The sequence below is a fragment of the Cupressus sempervirens genome, chromosome 7, assembly GCF_028749045.1.
Source record: "Cupressus sempervirens isolate cs-2001-9-10 chromosome 7, ASM2874904v1, whole genome shotgun sequence".
Classification (NCBI taxonomy): domain Eukaryota; kingdom Viridiplantae; phylum Streptophyta; class Pinopsida; order Cupressales; family Cupressaceae; genus Cupressus; species Cupressus sempervirens.
The window spans coordinates 388,494,321-388,512,037 of record NC_143124.1 but is presented as its reverse complement, the minus strand read 5'-3'; positions in this window follow the sequence as shown (position 1 = coordinate 388,512,037).

Below are 17,717 nucleotides of genomic sequence, written 5' to 3'. Positions count from 1 at the left end.
CAATGGTACATTTTGAGTAAAAAATTATGATCTGTATGTTTTTATCATAACAATTATCTACTACGCTTTTTATTGTTTAAGTAGTTATAATTACATGGTTGTAGAATGATTATTGAACTACACATCACTTACATATATGAAATCAAAATTCATTATTTACCTTCTCTTTACATTTTTTAATATAAAAATATTGATTCCACTAGATTAGATATGTTAAATTTTGACAATTATTTACCTAATCTCTACTAATCAAAATGTATGAATTTCTAGTTAGACAAGTAAAATATTAAGTCGACAAAGTTGACTAATCTTTCCTAAGCTTGATTTTTTTCTTAAAGTATTTCTTAAGAGGAAATAGACCCACCTTGATTTAATTTAGTGTCTCATTTAATTAGAACACCTTCAATACAAATAATTCAACCAAGTGAAGTATTATTGAACTAATATCCAACCTATAACATCAACCTAGTTAGTCCTTTTAATGTTCATCACTAGAAATATATTTATTTCTATAGACCTTGATTTTGAAACGTTGCATAATATGTCTGTAAATTTAATTTTTGTGTTTTAACAATCAATAATCTAAAAAAACATTGGAATATTGAAAAAAATCAAACTCATAAATATAGTTTGTTTTCTATATTAGTGCAATCATATGTATTCAAAATCAAGCATGACATATAGATAGGAATTTTGAAAGGGTGATGGCAAGAAATCATACAAGATTTGTATTTCTTGATCACTTGTTCTATAAAAATATTTAAATGAATATAAATTTTACAACATGCATAGTTGCACTACTATTAAAGAATGGAATATTGCATTATATTTGCTACATGGTGGCTATTATAAGAGAGATGGAGCAATTAGCCTAATTGAGATTAAGAAGCATCCAAAATCAAGGAGGGTGTATAGATTGGATTATGAAAGGATGTGATTTAGCATAGTCACATAAGAAATATAATGCTTCACTATTTTTAATGAAAGGGTTGCAATACATGTTATTCTTGACAAGTGAAAGGGTGGATTTTTATTATTATTAGAGAGTGTAAAAAATAAATATTCAATTTCATAGTGTTAGGAGAAAGCATGTCAACCAATAATTACCCATGATAGTTGTATACAATATCTTAACTTTAAGAAATTTTAAATATTGATTAGTTATTCTTTCATATATCAATTATTAAATTATTTAAGTTTTACTATTGCTTTATAATTTAGGTAATTCTCGTTATTGCATATTGTAAACTTCTCCCACACAATTCTTGAATGCATTGTACAAATAGGTGTTATGATTGTAAATATGAGAGAAGCTATGACAAATAAGTTTTTTTTTTTTTAAGAATTTGGTTAGAGATTGTACATTCAAAGATTTAATTAGTTCTATCACATGCACATCATATCATATGAAGAAATATTGTATGAATTCTTATGTTCTACAATTATGTATAAATGATGTCTACATTATTTATATTTATAGCTATTACAAATTTTTATTTTTTTATTTCTTCAAATAATTAATCTCAATGATTGATTCTATTTTATGCTTATAATTATATCGATTTAAGCATTTACACTAGATTTGTGTAGCTTATTGGTGAGAAATGTATGCATTCAAAAAATTTAAAGACACTAACTTTGAAATTGCCATTATAAAAATATAATGAATTTAAACTAGACAGAGGTAAAGAAATGTCTTATTACAATTTTTCACAAAAAGGTATATTGAAAGAGAAGATGAAACTATAATGATATCATGGTTGCATGCCCATTTTTCTCATGTTGAGGGTTCACGGATGATATGTGTAGAATTAATTTTGGCTATTAGCTGATAGACTACTTCTCTGAGGGTCCTTTTTTTGGAAGTGTCTTGTTCAGGTTAGGAAAGGAAAAGATGGTGGTTCAAGTTGGGATTTAGCTGTACATAGAGGTGCTTGTAGAGGCATTACTATCTGGTAGGGCAAAGGAGGTTTGAGATATTGATTTTTTTATTGCTTCCCTGTGGACAAGAAAAAATAGTAGTTCAAGTCAAAAATGTGACTTTTGAATGAGCTTGGGCAACAGCTTCATCTTGCAAGTGGATACAGATGAGATTTCAATTTTAGTACCCCTGGCCAAGCCTTATTCCCATAGTGACCTAGTGTTAGGTGGCACTGAGCTATTAATGCTTTTATTGCTCCCAGCATGGTAATTATATGCCACTAACCTAGTTGTAGTTGGGTTTAAGCTTTACATAGACACAAAGATGCTTCACATCCATAATCAATGGCCAAGATTCGATCACTCAAGAAGATTGGTAATGATGTATTGTCTTTGTCGCCTCTAGAGCTACCCACATGGGGTAAATGATCAATTGACTACCATTAACTATTATAAAACCCCCAAATGTGGTTCTCTTGCCACCAAGGATTATTATTTGTCTAAATTAGAATGGGTGCAAACATCATTGTTTTACACCTTGTTTAAATGTCTCTTATTTTGCACTGTCATCTCTGATCAAGCTTGAAATTTTAGCTACAAGAACCAGATACTAGAGGAAGCAGACAAAAGAAGGCTTATATCCTACTATGCATAATAGGAAAGTCCCCACTCCTTATAGTGCTTCTATTTCTTGTCTTATATTTTTAAATAAAGATATTTCACATATTTCTTTGATTCTTAATGACTGTATGCACTAGTACAAAAAGGTTCTTTTCTTCAAATTCTTCTTCTACTTCATAGACATTCCTCTAAGTAGCCCTAACCTGACCTTCCATCCTTTATTTGTACTTTCATATCTTGAAAACATGTCTTCAAGGTGTGTGAATAGTACACAAGTATTATTTTCACTTATGGCATTCTACATCTCCTTTCTCACCGCTATGTGATGCTTGCAAAAAAAAATTGCATTCGCTTATCAAGCCTTTTGTAAAATTATTTATATGCCTTGATATATTGAAGACAATAGCATTTAGGAATTTTTTCAATTGGTTAATATCCTTGGTTACTTCCACAATGAATAGAGAATTAAGATATGCTTTCAAGAAATGTTCCCCACTTTTATCTATTACGTGTGGAGATTGATCTTATTTGTCCTCATTCTCTAGAGAGTCAAGGCTGATCTACTCTAGACATTTAGAACAACATGCATGGATACAATGTTAGAAATGAAAACTTTAAAACTTTTTTTAAAATAATTTTGCATTGGGGAAGGGATGTTTCAAAACCTTATTTAGTATAACATTGAACATTACCAATTTTGTGGAAGAAAAAATAAGGTCACATTCTTATTCACTGAGATCTTGCTTAAAGATATTAAAATCCACACTTGTCACACATTTAGCTATTCAATGGGAAAATTATGAATGAATCACCTGTGTATTAAAAAATCTCTTAGTAGCTGCAACTCCAAGTCAAGATGTGATTTCTAATTTTTCATTATATGATAAAGATAGATTTGAGTAGACACTTACAAGCATCCTTCATTCTATAACTACTTTAAAACTTGAATAACTCTATTATTTTTCCCAATATCATTGCCATTTTATTTTCAAGACTTCCAAAAACTATTGACTTCATATGATCCTTCTAATTTTATCTTCTATTACAAGTATCTTTCACTTTGTTTATATGTTTTCAACATATTGAGTAAAAGGAATTTTTTTGATGGGAAGGAAGCATCATTCAAACAATGGAATTGGTCAATTGTTTACAGTTGATGTCTATAATACTAGAGCACCTTGTGGTGCAAAGGTAATCAACATTTAAAAGAAAAGAAAAAGAGAGAATGAAACTATTTTCAATTTTTAACTTTTTGTCCTACGTTATCTATAGATGTCTAACATGGAATATAAATTTTCAAGTTAGTATTTTCTAATTGAATAGATGATGTAATAAATTTTCTTATCTAATGTCTAATGTGAGGAACATGGTGATTGGATCACAGTTGAAGAAAATTGTATTTAATTAGTATTATCATAAGTTGTCTAATGTGAGGAACATGGTTATTGGATCACAGTTGAAGAAAATCGTATTTTATTAGTATTATCATAAGTTCAAGATGCTTCCAATTACTATCTATGGGCCCCATAGGAAAAGGTAACTACATAACATTTGACATTTGGGTAGAACATCTTCTTCCTCAAATGAAAAGTCTTCCCTCTTGTGTCTACAATAGAAATATTTAGAATTGGCTAGATGTTGATCAATAGAGTGCTTGTGATATCAACATAAGTTTCTCAACATTATGAGCCCAAGCTATTTGGATTTTCTTTCCAATAATCTATGTGTTTCTAGAACTTATTGTGATTTTGTGTCACAGCCTATGTTCCTTCTCAAGTTTGGGATCCTACATTCTTATAGCTAAGTCTCTCTAAAGGGTATCAAGTACAATCTATTTAATTTAAAGAGGTTTGGGGTTCTAATTTGTTTCTCAAGTGAAGTCTAAGATGAAATGATTTAGTTGTTTGAGTTTTCTCCTCAAGTGTGATCTATTTGAGTTAAAGGAATTGGTTGTTGTAGTTTGTTTATTATCACATTGAGTTCAAATTTTTTTCACATTGCATACTAAAACTTTTGTCAATTTTTTTTGTTGAGTTAGATGCAAGACATATCTTGTTTGATCAAAAAAATATTGTTTCTTGAAATAGTGGCACCTACTATCACATCATTGCAATTGGATCTTGATTTTTTTCATCCACCCTCTAAGTCATTAGCTCTTCCTGCACCTACAACTACAGTTTTAGAGAATGGAACACCCTATTCTATTTTATATATGGTCACCTAGTACATGTGTTGCAAATAAGAAATTCAATTTTACTAGAAAATTAAGGGTAAAAGTACAAATTTGTATCACCTTTCATGATGACTTATTAGAACGATTGAATTTAAGTATTTCTATCTAAAAATCATTTTTTTTTCAATCATATGATCTAGAAAAATTCATTCTAGCTAACTTATATATGGTCTCGCACTTTTCCAATTGGAAATGTCCATTAAATGCATATTTTATACTAGCTTGTAACCAATTATTATAGAAAAAAAATTATTTTAGAAGGTTGACATTTCAACAACTCTTACTATTTTTTATGATATTCTTTTAATAACATCTAAACACTATTTTATAGAGCTCAAACTCAAGAATATTCTCATATAGAGTTTATAGTGTTTTCATTATATATAGTATATTGTAATTGAAAAAACGTATAGGAACATATTTTAACACTCAAAAAAATGTCAATTTTGAGAGAGAAAAAAATTTAAAATTATATGGCATTCTAGAGAAGAGAGCCCTCTTCTACAATGTATAATTTTTCTTCTAGTTAGAATATTTTGTTTTGAAAAATGTGGTGTGAGATATGTCTTTATTTTGTTAGAATTATCTTTAAAAATATTTGTTAGAATTATCTTTATTTTTCTTCTTCAATAGCTAAAAAATTATCTATAAAAAATATGAAAATATATCAATTCTCATTCCAAATAATTATTAAAAATTATTATCCTAAACATCATTCATTTATGCACATTTCATTAGTTTACTTCATTTTCAAATTCAAAATAATAATACCAGTTTTATATCATTGAAGGTGAATAGTTATACTTTTGTTAGCCTTTTCCTTTACAAAAGGGTGGCATAGGTTTGTGCTTTTACCCTTAATTAAAACAAACTTTTTCTATGGAGATAAATCATAAACTAATAGTAAAATGTTGATTTATGATGTATTGAAGTAAAAAAAATGATCTAAAATATCATACAATGCGTGAGGTTGGAAAGTATGATAAAAAATATATATTATTTAGCAAAAACATTTTAAAAATATTTACAATGTCAACTAGACTAGTTAAGATATGATCCTCACAAGATATTGAGTTGGGCATTACATTACATCATCAATAATGTCCTTTAGATGCCCAATGAAATGAACTCTCAAAAGGTGATCAACATTCTTGTTTGTGTTACGTATACAAGGGTGTGTAGCCATTCAAGTAACTTGTGAAAATTACTAAGGATTAAACTTTCATGAAAAAATAGTTGAGGATTTTTTTCCTATGGTCTTATATAATATGAGATAATTTAAAACAATAAGAAGAAAAAGATAAAATACATTTTTGATGACGAAATGGTTCTAAATAACAATGCAGTAGCAAAAGGCTTAGCTAATTCCCTATCAATATATCATGATCACTGGGGTACTTTTACCTTAGATGGAGGGAATGGACCTCTATCATAACCACCATTTGAGTTTCTCTTAAAATTGTTTATCTCCTTGCTCATAAATAAAATAGACAATGATTAATTAATGCTCTTCTTATTTCTAAAAACCTCCCTTCCTTCAACAAGGGCTTTCAAATATTCCAAAATCACAACTTCATTGTCACAAAGTTGTAATACTTCATCATCCTAGCTAACCAGAAAAGATAATGTGACTATTAGATCATTCTCATGAACCTTATTAATAAAAATGATAAGCCATCTAGTAAAAAGATCCTTCCACAAATCCTTCTCACACTTCAATTTGTCATAGATTATAGGTTCAAATCTAATTCAATATCTCCCATGGTTATATAGAGAGCTCCCAAATGCAAACACAAAATAAAAATGTAGAAAAGCAATCCAAAATAGAAAGAATGATACATGCTATAAGGTGCCTCAATAATTATCAACATTTTCACCAACTCATTCCACATGAATTGAAATATTCCAACTATCATTTCCAAAGGAAACATCAAAATAACACTTATTTTCCATTATTTTTTATTAGACTTTAAATCTAAAGGGGAATAAGGCCACCCATCCCCCAATGATTCTCTCTAGGTAATTTGATCCCCATACTAGAAAACCCATCAACCATAAAATTTTCTTCTTGATAAGGTTTGGATTAAATAGTTAAAATTAATTAATAAGTTCCAAACATTATAATATTATATTCACAATAGCCCAACTTGGTTCTTGAGAACCATTCTGACAATTCATAATATTCACAAAGTTAGTTTCTTATGAAACTTTCCTAATTCATTTTTTGGATTGTACCAAATATTTTTATGCTACAATATAGTTATTTTTCTCCTTGGATATTCATATAGAGAATCTCAAGCTTTTCTTTTCAACTTCCTCTTCAATCTTCTTTCATTACTTGTGAGATCATCCCAATTCACAGGCTCTTCATACCCAAAATTAACGATCTCCCAAAAGTCTTTACCAATCAAAAAAGTCTTCATCTTGATTAACCAATATTTGTAATCAACTCCACCAACTTTAAGAATTTAAAAATTATTTGTCATGCTAGAATCCTTACAGTTCTAAACCTCCAATATCAAATGTAGAAACTATAGAGGAACATTATGTAGAAATTGAACAACAACACTCAAACAAAAATTCAATGATATAAAAAATACATAGAAAAAATAATAATAATAACTCTATTTCAAAATAGAGTATACACAATTTTGGAGCTAAAAACTAATATTTTACTACAATAAGGTAATCATAACAAAGACTAATTCCATATATTTATTCACCCAATAAAATATTGGTTGAGAATTGGTGGTGAAAGCAAACTATACTTCACTATTGCTAAAAATAGTTTTAACAATTTATAAATTGCTCTTACATTTTCATAGACAAATAGAAATCATGGTAAGACCAAGAGTGTCAATACACTTTAAACTTCTTATTTGTTGCATGAGCCAAGAACATTCTTACTACTTAAAGTCTAGCAATAGGGGAAATTAATGTCTGTTCATAATCCATTCCCTCTTGCTATTAATATCCTATGCATACCAATATTTCTTTAGTTCTCTCAACCTCACCTTGGTCATTCATCTTATTCTAAATACCCATTCAATTCCTATAACAATATTGTCTTTAGGTCTAAGAACCAATTCCCATGTCCCATTCTTCACAATCAGATTTAGTTCTTCCTTCATTGCTTGTATTACACACTATGTCCTAGTTCTATGGACAAGTGTGAGATACATCCTTAGTTTTGTTTGACCTAATCATAAATACATAGTTCGTACAACCTCATTCTCAGTCTACTACTCTCCCAGTCTTCATATAATCAATACTATATTGACATCAACGACAAACATAGTCATGAATGCAACATGTCAATCATGTAAAACATATATCCAATGACTTGGATATTTCGCCAAAGGAATACCATAAGAATTCATGCTAATAGTTTTTAGACCTAATTCTTGATATCATGAGTTATAATTTTGGATGTAAAGATGAAGGTGAATTAAGTGAAGTCAAGTATTAAGTAGTAGTAAGGCAACCTATAAGTGCAGAGAGAAGCTATTGAAGATCTATCACAAAGAGGTAATAAGATTGTATAGAGGATATTTTTATTAGTATTCTATTGCAAAATAAAGGACCAAGTACTAATACATTTTAAGAGGTGCCTCAAGGTAAATTCCTTAATAGAGTGGTCCTAACATGCCAATGCAAATCTCCTAACAAAGTGCTCAATTAATTATGTAGTTGAAATCATTTAATCAAGGTATACTAAATAATTCATGCAGGATCTTAACATGGCATACCCCTCATAGGCTCATCAAAAGTGATCAAACTTTATAGCCCAAATAGACACACTTTATTTCTACAGTAGTGAAGATTTTGTTGGTGTCATCCCCATCATAGCTTTATCTTCACCTTGGAGGGTTTCTGCATTACCAAATCTTTGTGTAAATGTGTTGATTTTTTGCATACATGTTTTATTCATGTTAGTAGAATTTAGATCTCATATTAGATGTTGATATATGATGTTGCATATAAAATTTCAAGCTTAAGGCTGAGATGTGTATGGTGGATTAAGTGTGGATGTGATTTTTTTAGTGGTAAACATTTTAGAGATCTTGATACATCCCCCTATTCTTAGAATCTTATTTTCCCTATAAAATTTACAATAAATACATGAAATAATAAACATAAAATAAATTGCAATAAATGAATTAATTAACCAACCAACCAAAGATACCCAAGCTTTCATCACTTACTAACACACATTCATTCCATCTACATGAATTAGTCATACAAGGTTAATCTCAAAATATAATTTAATATTATAAGTGTGGTTAATTTTAAAGCCCAAATCTAAAGTTCCTAAGTGATTAATCCATACAAGTTCATTTACCAAGCTAAAACACCATAACAAAGAGAGATCATCGCATTAGCATCTTGCACATCCAATAAGAAATATGTCAAGCTATGGGAAGAAAAAACTCCCAAAAGGGTATCCAAAAGAACAAATGGCATCTTCTCAAAGTGTGAAAATACTCACTAGTTTCCATCTTAAAAAATATCTTGAAAGCTCACATGAGCTAGGATAGACCCATGTGTGAGTATTTCCCACAAGAAAGGCAAAATGTCTTTCAAGGATCACACAAGACAACAAAGGTTCTGGCAATACTTTTCTTTTCAAGGTGATAGATTGCTTGTATTATGCAAGATAATAGAATGTATAATAAGAAATTTCTCTCGCATGCAACATCAGAAGGCGAGCCACCCTAAAAAGCATAAAAATAAGCATAGAAAGATAAAAGCTCTAGACCAAGGAGTAACAAAACTGCTACAATTGAGGATAAAATAATTGATAGAATCAATAAGTGTAGGGAGGATCAACATACCTCACATAACATAGTTCTACTCTAGTCCATGATAATCAAAATCTTCAACATAAAGCATGTACATAAGAAACATCATAATGAAAGGAAAGAAAAAGCATAAGATGCAACCGAATGAAAATAATTGTGCTCATTTTATCCCTATGATAATGGCATCATGAGACCTTAAAGAACCTAACCATACCTCGAGCATAAAAATATTAACTTGCCAACAAGACCATTGGTGGTATCTCATGAGATCTACCTTACCAGTAACCATCAATAAACATCACGTGATGAAGTACATCTAACATGTAAGTATGCCAAGTACATAACCATTCCAATTCCATGATCCTAATTATTTATACAAGGGTTACATGATTTAATCCCTAATTAAGAGAAAAAGAGAAATGGGTGAAAACTAGTTGGCACACAAAATGAGACAATACCATCAACATTCAAAATAAAAAATCTTGGAATTCAATGAAATCGAAAACCCATTGAGAAAATAGGCCCAACCCAAGAAATGTTAAATAAAAATTGACTTCCAAGCAACCACATAAAAATTGGTAGCATAATAGTGCTAAAACTTACATTTCTAATTTCTTGCCAAGTAGAAATGCTCACCCCCATCCAATCAAGTGGTGGAATTGCATAAAAATAGAAGGGAATACAAGTTCTCAACTCCAAATATTTAGGAACAAGAAATAGAATCTTAAATGATGTAAATCAATTAAAATGATAAGGCCCTATCTTGCAGCCAAAACAGCTATAATGGGAAATGATTCCATAATATAATAGACACCTTGAATCCATTACAATGCTTGGCATAGCAGGATTTTCCCCTACAAATCCAACGAGACTAACCTTGTGATGATCCAATAAGCCACTTTCACCCAATGAACAAAATAAGAAAAAATGCCAAGAAGAGGGTTTGGTCATTTTCTCTCCAAAAAATGAACTAAGCTTAAAGACGAGTGAACATTAAATTTCATTTTTGCCAATATAAGAACTTTCAAAAGTGACTTATAAATTAGGTTATTAAAATTCATTAATAACTAATTTACCTCATTCCCAAATTAAATCAGACGATTAAAATTAAATTAGAATTGAACTATATAGTAAATTAGCCAGCAAATTAAAATAAATTATAGAATTCCCAGTAAACTAATAAATCACAATATTTTAATAGCTTTGTATTAATATTGTAAATTCCTACACGCACAGACGCACTGATGGATAAAATCACAAATGCATAATGAATATGGGTATATAAATTGTCAGAGGGTTAAAATAACAATATAAAGATACATCATCCATATAGGGATGATATTGGATCAACATGAGAGGTCTAATCATAAACTCTATCTGCCACTACCGAGGATATAAGTCCTACACAATAAATAGACACAATCAAGTGTAGATGCACACTAATAATAGTCGAAGCAATAGTTACGTGAAATCATGTAATTAAAGCATGTAGTTAATTTCATTTAAATAGCCCATTTGCATAAATTACTAAAATCAAAAAAGGTGAATATCCATAGCATATTAATTCAATGAATCTAATATGGATATCACACTTCCTAATTATTTAAGCATCTAATAGTAGAAGCTATAAAAAATACCCAATATCATAAATAACACCATAAATATATAAGTCAATATGGTTGAACAAAAGAGTAAATACTACTATAGGAACCTAGTCAATAGGATAATAATACATAGTGCAATCTCTGCACACATCTCAGGGTAATCATGGAACAACATCATGATACCATACCAATCAAAAATACTATTGGCACAAACATAAATAAAGACATCTAACACATCATAAACACATGAATTAGGTATAAGAATAAATTAATCTCACTGCTATAATAACATAAACAAATCACCCCAATGGTTTTGACCACTCATGGGCCCTAACACGATTAGTCACAAAGTAAGAGCATCAAGTTTTAATCCATTAGGATGGCTTACATCAATCAAATGGGAGAGGCACTACATATCCTCTAATCAATATGAAAGACACTACTTGAACTCTTTAGAAAAAGGTTAGGAATGAAGACACCATTATGCTATCATGGTAATGCTTCTCTTTTAAGGAAGATGATCTTGAATGTTTAACATTTTCCACTTGCATGCATATCAAAGAATATTTAAGAATTTTAATTTCATCGTGGTGCAAATTCCATTATAAAACATCTACATTATCCATGAAAGAAATATTACATGAGTTATGATGATATGAAGAAATACAAAATTCATCATGCCCAAGTTTCTTTATTGAGATTCATTAATAGGTAGTATATATGATGACTTATTTAAATCAATAGTTCATATTTGTGGCCTTCACATGGATGTAACTTCTTTCTTTCAACTACACAAATAGTTTCTTTAAAACTATTATAAAAAGTATGAAGCACCATATCATATCCAACTAAAGGTTTTTTGAAAGATGGTATAGGTTGTCATCTAGGATAAGGATACTTTCTTTACTTGGTCTAGCCTTGAAAAAGTAATTTTGAGATCTTTTAATTTCATATAGTCACCCAACTTATTTATTGAAAGACACTATTATACATATAATAATAAAGGATAAATTATTTTTCCTCTCCAGCAATGTCAGAAATTTTCTTTCTAGGCATAATATTTTTCCCTAAAAAATTAATGTAATAAATAACTCAAGCTACCAAGAAAGAAGGGAGGGGGGGGGGGGGGGGGAATCACTAATAGTTGGAGAAGTTATCATTATATTAAAAAAATTTCCTCTGAATTTTAGATGTACAACTCAATCTTAATGAAATATAAAATAAATAGAATATAGAGTATTTTTTTGTTGCATTAAGAAGAGAAGGTAAATTCACACCTAGTCATAACCATAAAAATAGATTCAAGATATTAATCATGGTTTTAAGTGAATGCAAAAAAGTAATGATACAAACCTGACCTCTCTCACACTCATGAATAAGAAACAAGAAAAGTATGAAAAACACTTCTTTTTAATAGATGATTTAACTTCAATTCACAAGATCACAAATAAACATCTCCACAATTTCATATAAAAAAAATATCATTGGAAGATTACAACAAAATATATTTACAAAGAAAAAATATTCTTTGTACCTTCCCTTGTTCTACTAATAGCAAAGAAGAAGATGCCTACTATATTTAAAAATTCTATATTTATATGATTCGAAGAAGGTCACATCTCAAGAAAAATGCTTTGCATTGTTTGGTTTTTTGTGATTTTTAAGACCTTTAAATCTTTCAATAAAAAATAAATTAAAGTTTAAAAAAGTTTCAAACTTTCTAAAAATCCAGTGTAACCCATTTTAATATTAATTTATTCTCACGGGTCATGTGTTATTTTTCTTTTCAAAATATAACAAGTTATAATAATAAGTTAGAAACTTCTCCAAACCTCTGGCTTCAACATGAGAGGTCAAATATTGGATGAATTGGTCAATTCAAAGCTTCATGCAAACTATCGCCATGAATAAAACATTAAATTAAAGAAATTTTCTTCTCTATAAAATATTTCCTATGACATTTAGACGTCAAATGTATGAAACCGTAAATGAGCCAAAAATACTAATTTCCATATTTTTCTCATCTTAACTCTATTTCTTTTCAAATTTGAAAAGAATAACCCATAAATCATTTAATTTTGCCAACATGAAGGTAAAGTTTTAATTATATTCTGAAATTTCCACTAAAAAACTATTGTAGCTACAAATACTTTAACAATAGGTGACGTTGATGTAAAATCTAGTCAAATTGGGTGGAATAAGGATAAGATCAAGGCCATCAAAGGATTTTATACTAGATTGCGCAAACAAAATTTATTTATTTTGTAACTTGGTGGGATTAGGATTAGGGTGTTTTAAGTGCTTGAAACAATTTCAAGTTTAAATTTACAGATAAAAATATTAAAATAAAATTTATGTTTTAGTAGTACAATTGAATACTATAAGAAATTTTTTTGGCATTAGCAAAATTATATTAATTTTTAGTATGTAAGTTTAATTTTAAATCATCTTTCCAAAATTGATTATTGAATAAATAAATTTATGTTCACAAACCACTATGATTTTGTTTCCAAGAGAGGAACTATAATTATACAAGTTCTACAAATCTCTGTTTGGTCTCATTCAATATAAGAAAAAGTGAACCTATACTTGATAGCAAATCTAAGTGTAACAATGATTAACCCCTCATTTTGTTTTGTATATTGATAATCTTATTTAAATGGAAAACAGCAAAGAATTAATATAAGAACCTACCATTTGGGTTTGATGTATTCATTTGTTGGATTGGTAGTTAAATAATTTAATGATACAATTTATTTCACAAGAAAAGTATATAATTTTTTAAGAAAATGTGGCAAGCCACATCTAATATATTATTAATAACACTAGTTCAAAGGCTTGTGGAAGGAAGAACTCGACAAGAAAGCCCACAGTCATTACCTTATAGAAGAGAAACAAACCATAAGATACCTAAATAATAATAATAATAAAATTGATGACTAATCCATGAGCGCAAAATTAACCTTTATAATTTTGGGTGTAAAATATAATTTAGCTCCATGGTAAGCAATAAATCCAATACTACAAACATATGCACAAAGTAAATGCTAATATATAAAAATGTTATGTGTTATACATTAAATTTTTTGATATATTAATTAAAATGACATCATTGTGTAAGATATTAACAAAAATGTATAATAAAAATGCTCACAATCATGTTACATTAATCAAAATAGTATAATGTAGGTCGATGATGGCATATAATGTAATGACCAGGCCAACTTCAAACCCCTTACATCACAATGTCCATGAATGCTCTTCTAGCTCTACATCATATGACCATTAGAATGTGTAGTGCATATATTAGATAAGATAGATGCAAAATTTGACAAAACCTATTTTGACAAAGATTTAATAACTTGGATTAAAGAAACAAGTGCCAAGATAACTCCAAAATCATCAAGGTTTGATCAAAATCTAGATTCCCATGAATAATTGGGCATCAAAACTAAAAACCTACAATGAAACATTATTCTTCCATTAGTACAACATATGAAGGTTCAAATGGGAAGGAGGGATGATCAGTAGGTTCAAGTCAATCCTCCAGGGAAAGAGCTCCAAGGAAATTGACAATTATCACTATGAATTCTCCTAGTGCTCAAGAGAGAGATTTTACCATGGAAATTGAATCCCCTTTACATTGAACACTAAACTAGGCAGAGAATACACTTGGGCTATGAGATCAATAAAAGCATGGGCATGAGGGATCCCATGTAATGATTTTGAGATGGCAGCAGCGTGTCATGACAAGATGCTAATGATCCAAGATGAAAAGAATAACATAAACCTTGATAGAAAAATTTTGATAATAGAATCCTAAAAAATACCCCCAAGCATGTATGCTACATCATGGAATGAATGAATATGTCCATGTAAGACAGAAATCCTAATGTCATCCAATATTGTTACAAACTTGTTGTTATCCTTCACAAACTCACCAAAAAAGATGCACCCAACTAGAGCCAAGCCAAACCTAAATTCATATAGCTGAAGGAATTGGAGAAGATCACCTCTAAAATGAAACCCACTTGAATTTTTTTTCCAACCATCTTGACAACCTTATCCAAGATTTGGAGAAAATCAATGATTTTTTATAAGAATATGGACATACACATAGAAGAAAATAAGCTTGTTTTCTCTTGGTACAATAATTTTTACTCCCAAAATGTTTCTAATGCTATGTGCACACTAAGAGTATTTGACATAAAACACATTGTGAGGATGCTCATTTGTGAGATTTTCATTGAATAGTCACTCCCAAAGATTTGTAGGAATTAGCACCCTATAATTGCTCGATCCATATTCCATGTTGACAGTGGACACAAGTGCAAGAAACTAGATAACCAACAAATCAAAAATTCAACAAGCTTGGGTGCAATTAGGAAGTATTTGGATTTAAATATTGTGAGCATTATACCCATTATTGCTTTCTACACACCTATGTAATTAATTTAGATATACACAATTTTTATCTTATGCAAAAATAATGCTTTCAAAAGGCTTGGAATAAATAAATTATTTTAGATTAAATGTAAAATTCAATAACAACTAACACTTGAATAAATATTATTGAACATTACAATGTGGAACTATACAAATTAGTATAGATTGATTATCTATAGTTGTGATTATCAATTTATAAGGTTAAACTTGAATAAAGAAAGAAAATACACTAGAACTCCTTGAAAAGAGGCAACAAGTAATTGTAGCTTCTCTATACTACTCAAAATATTACCCTTCCATCAAACAAGCTCATTCTGAATTCTCTCAAGGATGATATTCCAAAATTGATTAAAGAATTCATTCGCTATTAATGAATCTTGACCAAGGTAAGTGTTTAGGAGACCCACCAATTGACAACCAAGAATGTTTTGTATCTATAGATAGAGATTTTTATTAGTTAGATTTTTATTAGTATTAAAGAAATAAATTTTACTCTTACCAAAGTTTATATGCTAGCTCAAGCTCTTTGTATAATCATCCAAAAAACTATGCCATATTATAGCTTCCACAACTAAAGCATAGCCAAATAAGTAGGTGTCATCAAAAAACTATTGAATAACCTCTAGGGGATGTTGGTGGAAATCTTAACAACAATCAACATTCTTGAACCTGCAAGATTAGAGAAATGTCTTCCAAGGAACTTAGCAACCATAAAGATAAGGAGATATGGGCTACCCTTTTCTAAGCCCCCTCCTAGTCTTAAATGACCCTGAAGGAGTCCCACTAACAATACCAAAGATATTGACACTTTCCACCATAGTTTTGTTTATTTCCACAACTCTATTATTAAAACCAATTCTACTCAGGACTATATAAATAAATTCCCAATCCAACTTATTGTAAGCTTTTGATATATCAAGTTTGCAAGCCATGTCCAAATTACTCTTATTTGTTGAATGAAAGACTTATAATGAAAGTGCATATTTTCCTATGTTATTTAAACCTTAAAGGGGAATCTTTGTAAGGCTTAGATTGAGGCATATCTTCGTAACAATTATCTATTACACTTTTTATTCTTTAAATAGTTATAATTACATGGTTCTAAAATAATCATTGAGCTACATATGACTTGCATATATGGAATCAAACTTCATTATTTACCTTCTGTTTTAATTTTTTAAGCTAAAAAGACTTATTCCACTTGATTAGATATGTTGAATTTTGACAATCATTTAGCTAATCTCCACTAATCAAAAAGTATCATTTTCTAGTGAAATAAGTAAAATGTTAAGTTGATAAAGTTGACTAAATTTTTCTAATCTTAATTTGTTTCTTAAAGTGTTTCTTAAGGGGAAATCATGCAACCTTGATTTAATTTAGTGACTCATTTAAAGCAAAGATGAATCTCTCTAGGTACAAGATGAGCTACATATAGAATGATGACAAATTCATACATTGATGGTGTAATGAATTGGACAACAAAAAGTCTCATATTCCAAATTGATATCAAATAAAAAATAATTATAATTGATGCAGATAAGAAAACATTTCATTGATTGAACCATATAGTACATGATAAAATCATAACCTTCAGACCTACTACAATCCCTCTGATCATGCTTTGTGTTCATTACCTATACTTTAGCTATTGACAAGCTAAGAGAAATTTCCATATATTTTTTAATTCCTTCAAAAACCTCCCTATTTGTTGTTCATGGTTTCTTCAAACTAGATTATCCCCATGTAAAGCATTTTTAGGGAAGTTACAATATTTTTAATTACATGATGCCTTGAATTCTTTACATTGTAGAACTTGTAAATTCTTTTTTTTGCAATGTTGTACTTACATTATTTTTCACTTTGTGACCTAAAATACAAACAAATTACAAAGGTAAACATTCTACATGAAATATTTATTAGATAATAATGTGCCACGATACCAAAAACCCAAAGCCATACCAAGACTTCCTTTGGACTATCAAGTAAATTAATTTTTTGGTAGGAACTTCCAAAGATTATGGTCATGATCAAGCATGGGATCAAATTTGATTGTTGAAAGGTCTCCTCTTTTAGAAAAAAAAATAAAATCAT